The sequence below is a fragment of the Charadrius vociferus genome, unplaced genomic scaffold, assembly GCF_000708025.1.
Source record: "Charadrius vociferus isolate BGI_N301 unplaced genomic scaffold, ASM70802v2 scaffold2, whole genome shotgun sequence".
Classification (NCBI taxonomy): domain Eukaryota; kingdom Metazoa; phylum Chordata; class Aves; order Charadriiformes; family Charadriidae; genus Charadrius; species Charadrius vociferus.
Window position 1 is genome coordinate 959,021 of NW_009647595.1, and position 11,668 is coordinate 970,688.

Consider the following 11,668-nt stretch of genomic DNA (forward strand, 5'->3'; position numbering starts at 1 on the left):
GTACCTGCATAAAGGGCAAACACACTGAAATAAATACGTATCTTTGACTTTCAAAAGATAACTAGTAATTGTCATAAGAACTTCTCTGTAAGCTAAAAGTTCAACTGAAGTTAAACAGGAATTTTAAAGCAAAAACTGAAGGATTACCGAAGATTTTCCTTCTGATTACTGAAAATGTTTTCTGCCTTTACTTTGTCTTAGGATCTTTTTTGTTTAACAGCTTGGATCAGAACTGCCTGGAATATTTTTCAGGTTCAGAAAAAGTTTGGAATATATGTTTTTCTAAACTTGTCCTTTGATTTTTGGGGGGAAATTTAGAACTAGCTCATTAAAAGTTTTGCTGCTTTGTGGAGGGCATCAGAAGTGTGTTTTGCCCATCCAGCCAGTATGTTAAGAAGCTGAGGACTTGCTAGAAACGCGTGATTTACCTTATATGAGAATTTTATATGAAAGAATCTTACTAATTTGCATCCAAAGCTCTTTGACCCAGTAAATTTTACAGTGCCAAATCCTGATTCTCCAGTGCCTTGCATTTTGAATCAGATGTTATATTTTAGCTAAGCGTATGCAAAAATAGTGAGTGTACAAGTTACTCATGCTAGTGTAAACAAGAGGACTGTATTTTACATCTTCATGTATTTTACTCTTACAAATGCTAATGAATGGATGTGAAGAAGATGTGAAGCGACAAAGAACCAGAACTCTTACTTCTGATATTCAACTTTCTCCAGCATGACTGTAACAACAAGTTTTGAAATCTCTCATACAGCCAGAAAGAGGAAAACCAACTTCATAACACAGCAACAGAAACTACATGAAGACCCTTTCCAAAGTTAAAGGGCTTTAACTTAGCATGTGCTTAAATGTTGTGTTTAAAGCTAAATACATTCTTGAAGACATCACTGAATCCATAGAAATAATGAGACACAATTATTAAAATGGAAATCTCTCTTTCTATTTTAAATAATTTTGTCTCATCGTTTCTCAAGGATGGTTTCAATGACGCACTTGAAAAGCAGTTAACTTTTGAGAGATGTCTACTGGAAAGGCATATGGAAACTCCCAAATGCTTTCTTCTCACATGTTTAAATAGTAATTGTCTTTCCATTTAATACCAAAACCTTTCATTCTGCTGCACACTGGATACGTGAAATATATGGATGTTCTTCTTGGATGTTCTTCTTTTCGATTTTATCATCGTGCTAGTTTGGCCTTACCTTCTCATAGACATGCTTTTTTTACTAAGCTCAGCATTGAGCTCCTACAGATCTTCCCTTATTTTCTGATGAAAAAGCAAAGGTCATATTAAAAACTGACTCTTGTGTATCACTTTCTGGGAAAGGCAGTTTGAGCAAAGCATGAGTTTGTCCTCAGAGTGGAAAGATCCTCCCCACAGAGCACTCAATTGTGGTATCCCAGGTGCTTTGACATGTAAATGGAACACCACAGGCATTAAATAATTGGGTCAGATATCTTCAAGATCTTTATTCTACTGTCAAACACAATTTAGATCAGATAATTTCCAAAGTTAAAAGAACTTGCTTCTGCTCCCATTAAAATCAAGAGCAAAATTCCCCATTGGTAGCACTCTGGGCAGACTGAAACATAAAGACACTATTTCATATTCCATTATTTGGTCTTCTCTCATACTTTTTTGAATGGATAAAATGTTATTCCCATAATATTTTTCAATTCCCTGATTGATTCTTGAATTTGCTACTATCCGATTCCTTTAATCTCCTACTTTCCTTCAGTGGCATATTTGTTGCAGATCCTGCAAACTCTTAACAAGAGCAATTGATCCTCTTAATCCTATGGCATATTGGTGGAAATTAGCAAGGCCTTTTGAGAAATCAAAGGCAAGATCACAGTGTCCTCCATGCTCATAAAGATCACTGCCCTGCAAACACATGATAATGACTTTGTGCATAGAGCAATTTCATAGAGTTCAGAGCTTTGATGCTACAATTTATTTCATGTACTTGGAGCCACTTTGAATATATTGGGTTTCCTCACAAGTCCGTGAATAATAAGGATTGGGGCATAAGTTGACTTCTTAAGGAGTAATAAATCAGCGGCATTAAGTATGAGAAGTTTGCTCTTTGCGAAGCTCCTTTGAAGTGTAAATGTTTGGGCATCATTTTGTTACCAGCTTGTTTTGTTCTCTCAGGCTCAGCTGGTGTGATAACATTGAGTTTTAGCAGAATCACTAAAAGTAGAGAAAAGCTCAGCAGATATTCCAAGAAGTGATTTTCATGCCATTATGAATACTGACGACCCCATTGTTTTTTAACTTTTCCAGCTGCTTTTTTTTTTTTTTTAAATAAACGTGCCAAAGGTAGAAAATTCAAAGAACTTCTGAAATAAATATATTAACCTAAGCAATCATAAGGTATATTGTAGCAGTATGGCAGTAACAAGACTTTTCAAGAGCTAGGAGGAAATATTCAATGTATCTTAGAATAAACAGCAATCACTTTCTATTTAGCATTCACATTAGGGATTAAAAGAACGACCTATTTTGGTAAAAAAAACCCCAACAGATTCAGCAGAAAACCCTTGCATGTGAAGAATTTAACACTGTCTGTAGCCTGGGTTATGCCATTCCATTACTACTATTGTATGAATACTTCTTTGCTGTAATTCTGAACAGTAGAATAAATTTCAATGGGCTGAATTAAATATGTGATGATAATATAAGGTAATTTAATATAATTTCAGAAGAATTCTGTTAGAAAAACTACAAAAATACTTTATCAAAAATATAATAACGAGTTACTTTTATTTTAAAACTATAACTCTAATTATTTCTTTATTTTGATCATCGATTTGATTTCTTCAGAAAAATGGTTTGGATAGAAAAGAGCAGGGAGAAAATTTTTCCAAAATTATATCAGATCAAGCTCTCCTCATAATTAACTCAGAATCAGCTCTAAATTTTGCAGTAATATAACTGAGCATGAAGTGTGCCCCAACATTATTTTCCTCTGAAATTCAAACACATTTTTGTTTTTAATTTTTACAGCATTTGTGGCACTGCTGAATACTTGCGCAGACAAGATTTTATATTCTGTTGAGGAAAACTGTCAATTTCGTGTAAACTAAATTATGCATGTTAAGTTTTGGAACCATTTACTTTTTCTTTGAATGATACAATGCTCACATTAAATATAGATTGACCCTGGGAGGAAGTAGCACGAGCCAGTGATTTTTCTGTGTTGTGGGAACTAGAGGACCTGGGTCTGTTTCCAATTCTGCCACTTAATCGTTATATCACCTTGAACATAGTCCCTCTAACAAAGTAAAATTTAAATGCTGCAAGTTATATGTCCAGCTTCACACTGAAGCACCTAAATATGCAGATATTTATGAATGAGGCAGTTAAACTATGCAGAGACTCAAGCTATTTCTTTGCATATCTTAATATTAATTTTGGTACACAACATCAGGCTGTCAAATTTCAAAAACTTGTCCTGAACTTTTCTATGCCATCTGCAAAGGGGATAATATAAGTTCTTACCTAGTGGGAAGGAAATACTGTAAAGCGAGGGGCATCCTTTCATGAAGGATGTTCCTGATATGTTTTCAAATCTTCAGAGAACCTCTGTGACATATAGGAAAAATTCACTGTTACTATTACTACATATCAGCATTGCAATGGTGCTCTCTTCGGGAAGCATTCCATAGCAGGATGAAGCAGCTCCTAGTAAAGGAGAAACTGGGAAGTTATCAGAAGAGAGAAGATCCTGCATGAAACTTTGCTTTGGAAAACAGCTCAGAAAGAAGAGAGATTATATAGAAGAAGGACAGGAAAATTAAATAGTTGTGGGTAGGGGCTGGAGAGAAGCAAATGCAGGAGTAGGACTGGGACTGAAAGAAGACTCAAAAAAAGATCTATGTATATTTAGTCCCAAAAAACATTTAACCCCTAAGTGGAAAAAAAAACCCATGCATGTTCTTGTTTTCCCTTTTCTGTTACAACGAAGTAATGGGCATAAGCACTCTATTAGCCAGACGTTGCAAAGGAGCAATTTCTGGACTAAATGGAAAAATCCAAATCCCTCATGAGAGAGGAAAAAGGAATCTGAGGGGCAGTCGCCTGACAGGCAGGGCAAACTGGTGTTCCCCTGCCTCTAACCGGAGCTGCACAGTGCATCACAGAGAGGATGCAGCCCTGAAGCATCGCAGTACGGAGGAACATGGAGTTATGGATTGCAGGCAACTGTTGGAATGTGGTTCTAATTTGAAAAATCTCTTTCATTCAACTAGGCTGCACCAGGATAACAAAGCCATGAGGTTATGCTACTATATCAAGATGAGAACAGATTGAACCTGTTAAACATATGATCGGTCCTTCTGCGAACAGAAAGCGTTGTTCTCCCAACCCCCAGTTTGATTTCTACACTCGCTATGCCCTGTTCTGCCCTAAACACATGTCAGTCCATGCTTGAGTGCTCATTTCAACACCGGTGTTGTGTGAGCAGCTGTGCTCACATCTGTTGACAATGAAGGGATTTGAGTTGTCGAGGTGCTGTTACTCCTTTGCTTTCGGTCTGCCTGTGACAAGGACCACAGCCAGGATGAATACTTTTCTAGATCACTTTGTTTGGGAATTAAACACTGCAGCACTTATTTGACTGCTCTGCTGTGCCATTTATTTGTGCCTCTGTGACTGCTGGCTTCCACTCTCGCAAGGATACAATCCTAAACTTACAATGCTATGCTGGATCCATCACATTCTTTTATCATGAATCTCAAAAACCCAGACACTGGCAAGAGCAGAATGTTTCTTTCCATGGTACCGTGTCAGTTGATGTGTACCCAGCTTTCTTCCCTTTTTCGCTTACTTCATGTTACATGTTCTATGTGCTTTTGTCTCCCTCCTCTGCTATCAGTGCCCTGACAGCCAGACAAGTAGTCCAGATCAGCAGATGATACATGTACAGAAAGCCTACTGTCTGCATTCAGTGGAAAAGAAATTGTTTCAGGGCCAGGATTATTTAAGTCATAGAGCTGTGGGTGGAAGTTATGGATTTCACACTTTATACAGTATCTGCTCAGCTCCAGCCTCATTCTTCTGCAGCCAGGGAACCTTAATACTAAGAGTGGGAAGGTGTCTGCCCGTTTGAATCAAACTCTATATTCATGAGTCATGTCAAGTTCAGGCAAAACAGTAAAAGAATTTGAAGCTTATCCATATTGAAACAAAACCATTGACTGTTCAGCATATCTAAACTTACGTATCTTCCACAAAGTAGGATTTATACACCATGTCCTTCAGCTCAACTGAATTTCCAATCTGTTAAACCATGTACATCTTCAGGACGGATTTCAAGGAGATGATGCAAGGACAAAACACATTAACGGTTCAAGATTTTACTTTCGTGCAAGATTTGTAACACATTTAATACATCTCTATACAACTTCACGACGGGCATCTTTTGAATGTACAACTCACCATCACGTATAACAAATTCAATTTCTTAAAACAAGTTCAAATATCAGCCAAGGCAAAATGCTAATTTTCAGAGCTACCTTTCTTCTAGGATCTAAAGTGAACCTTGCATGCCGACGTGCCTTCCCCTCACTGCCATGTCCCCCCACACACACAAACACACACCTGTTTCCTACTCTGGGTATCATTCAAGAATATAAGAGTAGGAGTAATAACTCATACTCTCCTTGTAGCAGAGATAAACTGAATAATTTACAGGTTGTTTATTGGACTGCTTTATTCATACGTGGGTGTGGTGTGACTTACAAAGGAGGTGCTCAACCAATGCTAAGTCAAGGTGAATCACAGATCTGATTTTGAAAGTGATGGGGTTGTGGTCATTTTTGTCTCCTGATGCAATTCATTTCCTGCTTTGGGACACACAACGCTGTGAGTATCGGGAAGCTAAACTAGGTAATATGTTTGTCAAGGAATGAGACCTGTTTTCCTAAGCAGGCTGGCCATCTACATTTTGCACTAAAGACAACAGCTATTTGTGGGTATTAGATAAATAATGATTTTTACATATATTTATCTCTCCCTCATCAGACACTTACCTCTTGTATCTGTGCATATTTTCTGAATATAAGCCACAATGTTATGTTTGCTGTACTTTGTGGCTCCATAGTGTGCTTGACTTCTTTCTTCCAGCAATGGGATCCTCATCTATGACTGTGTTCTCATAGACAATAAAACTAATTAATAAAATATTATTATCTGGTAGGCACATTGTTTTACCATTGGATTTTAAAGAAAGATACTACTCCATTTCAAGGTGGTGGGGCCTGGGACCACTTCTATGGTCTTCATTGGCACATCACCTAGTGTGATGGGGTCTGGCTTTCCCAGGCGGTGTCATAACACAAATGAACAAGTGATGATAGTAAAATGGTACCACTGAAAAGTTCCAACTGCCAGTGATCAGAGCTGAAATTAACTCCAAAGCTCACTGACAAAGAAAAGCCTGGAGTTACAATGTATAATAAGTGAATAGGAGAGAATCAAGCTCTTAATTTGTAATGCATGAACAATGAAAATTTGATTAAATGAAAGCTCCTGCTACTAGGTTTCAGCTTTAAAATGATTGCTCCAGAGGGTTAGAGTAGACAGGGTAGCTCATAATTAGTATACTAGAAAAATAATGCAAATAAACAACTTTCTCAAAGGCAAAAATCCCAGCATTACCTAAGTGATGCTTAGGAATGACTGCTGGCTGGAAAGGTCTTTGCAAAGTTTCATATTCATTATCCTTGAGGCAAAGAGAATTAAAATAAAGCAGAAAAGAGAGCCTCAAGAAGACTTCAGTGCAGACAGCACAGACTCAATTTCCATCTAAAGTAATGGTGTGAGCAATCTCACACCATTACTCCCAACTCCAATAAGTTCATTGTGTCCGCATTACTGCCTACAAGCTGCACACACAAAAGGAGAAACTAAGGTTTCTCTCCCTGCCCCATCTCATTTGGATAATGGAGTTCAGTATGATGGGAGTTTTCGTGTCACGGATGAGCAGCCTAAGTGCTAGAGAAATGAAAAGTTGTCAGCAGCCAAAGGCATATGTTGGCCTGACACAGCGTTACCACACTAAGCCAGAGACACTTGAGGAAAGTAAAATCCTACTTCCAGGACATAGAGGTCCTGTAGGCATAGGTTGACAGGAGAAAAAAAAATATTTCTTTTATGCATTTGCTGCTATAAGTCATCTATGGAGGCTAGAGGAACACCTATTTAAGGAAGATTTAAAGGGAAAAGAAAACCCACACTGTCAACACACTGTCTCATGTAAGTTTTAACTGGTTCTTCTCTGCTTAAACCAAATAACAGCCTATATAAACAGAGCAAGGTATATAAACATCCTATATGTAGTACATTCAGTTGAATAAACAGTTTGCATACTAATGTAAACGGCTTAGGTGTTTTAATGTGCTGGTGCTGCAGCAGGTTCTTAGTTACAGACTTCAGAACTCAAAAGGGAATGTGTATATTCAGGCTTTTCGATCAAAAATAAATATACTCAGGGGCTGTGAATATTTTCTCCCTTGATCTTACAAATTCTTTTCTCAGTGCTATCAGTCAGTTTCACGAAGTTATACTTGATTGTGAAAAACCTTTATTTTTTTCATCAGGAGATGAAATAGTGGTAGCGTGGGTTTTTTGCCCACATTACGAATCAAAAAATAAATACTTAAGGTTTATGATAGAGACAATGTCATTGCCTGCTTTCCAGGAAATCTATACAAAATAAAGAAAAATACCTCATGAGATATTTGTAATTTACCTAAAAAGGAAGAAATTTGGTAGAGAATTGAATCCGGTAATTGATTCTTTGGTGTTACGCATTAGCTGAGGTTGCATCTACAGAATTGCATCACCAGCTGCCTTTAAACTCTGCTGTTTAAACCTTGCCTGTATGGCTGCTAACATTAAATATATTCTCTCCTTTGTGTGCAATAAGAAGGGAATCTCAGAAGAGGCCTTCCCAACTCTGTCATCAGCTAAATTCGGAAATGAAAATTGATTCCTAGGAGCCATGTTACAAAAGTTATGAGTTCTTTTAAGAAATTCAGCATTCAAGATACAGCTCGGTGTCACTAACTGCATGGCCCACAAGCACAGCCAACAGGATTTAAAAAAAAAGCCGGGGCGGGGATAAGTCATAATACTGCAGCATTTATTTCTCTCTTAATTACAGGTGCCGATGTCTCTGCCATCTGGCCTGTCTCATGACAAAGTCTCAACAGCCAAAGAGTGCAGAAATAAATAGACAATTAGTAAAATGCATTGAGTGCATGTGCTGCTGAGTAAGCAATTGTTGCCAGCACTAAAGCATTTATTTTCCTCACCCACAGATCCTAGTGTAATTTCTCCAATTGCTCTATTAACATGTAGGACCAGAGTTCCCCTTCTGTCAAAGAGGGAACCAAATGGGGAGTTAAGGAGGGCCAGTCAAGTCATCAAGAAGAGTTCAAGCCCAGACTAACAGAAAGACTGTCACTCTCTCTGGTGCTCAAATAAGCTTTACAGCTGTTTTCAGCAATTAATGTATAGTTAATTTATTTTCGACTCAAATATCCATACGCTGCAGTACATCTGCATAATATCACCACTTTGTAGCTGATTCTGGGGTAGAAGAGTACAGTGTGACAAACATTCAGTTCTAGATTCACTCTGCCAAGTTTTAAGGTCCAAACTGTGGAGCCTCCGTTAGGAGTTTAGTTCCCTTGTCTCTCTCTAGAGCAGACGAAGAGGACCAGGTGCCTCAAGAGAGGGATTCAGCTCAAATAGAAAATGAGTTGCCCCCAGAAGCAACTGCTTGTGAACACTGACCATCAAGACCCAGTTGGATGTCAAGAGCTGTTAGGGTGGATCCAGACAACCTGCTTGTGCAGCTGATGCTCTCTATGCCCACAGGTGGCCCACTTAAACATGAGGAGTAAAGTAGACATGGCTCAGGAATCTCCAGATAGAGTTGGGTGGGCATCAGATTATGAAAAAAGTGCTGACAAGAGCCTGTATCTGCAAACCCTCTGGACTCCACTGTGTATCCCTATAGCACCAATGAACAAAGCTGGCCCAGCTGGAAGCTGGGACAACCAGAGGATTTCAGACATGATTCTTATCCCCTCCAAGCTACACAATGAAACTACAGAAAAGCAGAGATTTTTTTAGAAAGCTGCTCCAACTGCTAAGCAACAGCATAATGCTGGCAACTTACTTAGGTGTACCTAATGTGGGACTAACAGTCCTCAGATTGCTCCTCTCATGAGTTTCTGGTTTCATCCAGACTTTGTTGGTTCATGTTTTCCCTTGCTATGATAAAGGACATAACGTGTTTTCAGATATGTTCATGAAACTTCCATTGACATAATTGGGAGTTGTACATGAGTAGCTGACACCAGGATCTGGGCCTTAAAAGTTTATGGTGCCCTGAGGAGTTGTTTTTATGTATTTTGCTTGGTTTCATCTGTGACTATCCTGGGATACAGCTGCTCAACCAAACAACAAACATACTTTGGGAAATAGAACTGTTCATGAGACATTATCTAGTACAAATAAAGGTGCCCTCAGGGCATGAAGCAAATATATGGAATTCATGAAATATTCATGCATTTGCTTTCCATTACTAATGTTTTTCTCACGTGTTCAGTGAATTACTCCATCATGGAAATTAGTCAAAAACATGAAAGCAGGAGTATAGCATGGAATGGGGGGAGAGGAAAATATCAGGAATATTCATAAACACCATGACAAACAATTGTACAAATGTTCACAATAGATCAGAAAACACTTCTATATAACTCCTTATATTCTGACCAAAGAAAGATTGATGAATCCTACAATATGACAGAGAACATCATGAACATGATACCATTTTCCTCTTAAGTGGAGCAATCTGTTTTATGGTAAGTGATTGCAAAAAAAAAATTGCATTAGATGGCTATTTAGCCCTGATAATAGATTAAAAGCTGTATCATATCATCAAAGCACTTTCAGTTCAGTGTACAGTAGTAGAGCGGTGGCAATCACAGATGACAAATGTGGCACTTTGAAGCCCTTTCTGGGGACACTGCTCCCTCAGCTGCTGCAGAGTTGTGAGCAGCCGTGCAGAGTTTTCTTCCTTTCTTCTCTGGGATCATTAGGAATGTGAGTCCCACTCAATCTTGCACTTACCTAAGGGGAAGAACTGTCATTACATCTCTACTTGGTGCAGGTGGAACAAGGAAAGGAAAACATCAAAAGTTGACATGCTTGAAAAGATTCATAACTCTTACTGCCTAAATCTATCTCCAGGGGAATTAAATGCAGTCTCTGCATAAAGGTCTGATCCCAGAAGTATAAGTGGATCCCAAATCCTGTAATTCCTGGAGGAGGTTGTAGGAGAATTAAGGTTTTCTGTAGTCAGCTATCACAAGATTCAAAAGCAAAATGCAGATTTCAGATGCTTTTGGAGCCTTCCCATAAACTACATCATGGTTTACACTGTCATGACATAGCAGAGATATTAGATTAGAGAATAATATTTTTGTAGTTATTAGAACAGGAATAAAACTAATAAGAAACAATGGCTATAAAAGCAGTGTCTAGAAGAGAATCAAAGTACAAGCAAAACACATACGTTTAATTGATTAGTCACTGAAACGAGTTAATAAGGGAAGACATCTGCATGTCTGAATTCTTACAGTCAATGCCTTTGATCCATGTTAGTGTCTTCCAGTTGATGCCTTTCTGGAACATATACTTGAATTAAACAGAAGATACTGGCTATATGCAGGTGTGATAGGGTGGAAATCTAACATTTTGAGATGCATTGTAAGCTTTTAATTGATTAACTGGTCCAAAGGTTTTGTGTTGGGTTTTGGGGGTTGTGTGTGTGTGTTTTGGTTGGGTTTGTGTTTGGTTGGTGCTTTGGGGTTTTTCTTTTATTTATTTAATAAGGAAAATAAGTTTCATCCTTGTGAAAAAATATTTGGGGCGGTGTTTTGGGGGCATCGTGGTTTTTTTTTTCTTTGGTGTACAGATGTAGGTCATGAAATATCAGAACCTGAAGTGTAGATGAACTGTCCCTGGGTTATCTGTAATTTCATGATTATGACAGTATAGATGAGGTTATGAAAAATCAGCAGAAACGATGATATTAATAGCCTTGCTTTTTCTGTTCATGCTGTCTTGTTTGGAATAGCTATATCTGCTGAAAAGTATTTCCTACAGATGACTCTTGTTTCTAGTAACACTCATCATAGCCTGCAGATAAATGTAGGACAGGAGAATGGACCATAACAAAAATGAAGGGTTGTTAAATAGTGACTAGGTACTTCCTGATGATGAATTGGTAGCTGAAACTAGAAGGATCATTGTGAACATCCAGGTTGTCTCCTCAGTAACACAAGTCCTTGCTCTAAGAAATTGCTGCAGCAAAATAATTTCTCTTAGAGCTACAGTATCTTTTTGAACTGTGTTGATTTTTCATTGAAGGATCTGATGTGACAAAAAAATCTACCACATGTTCAGGCCGGTTCTCTCCGTGTTTAATTACCCACACCATTAAGAAATAAAATAAAGGAGTTCTATTTTTTTTTTTTTTTTAATTCATCTGCCTACAGCTTGCAGCCACTGTACTCCATTACAGCTTTGTCTGGGCTACAGAAGCTCCTGCTATCATTAAAGTCCTTGTAG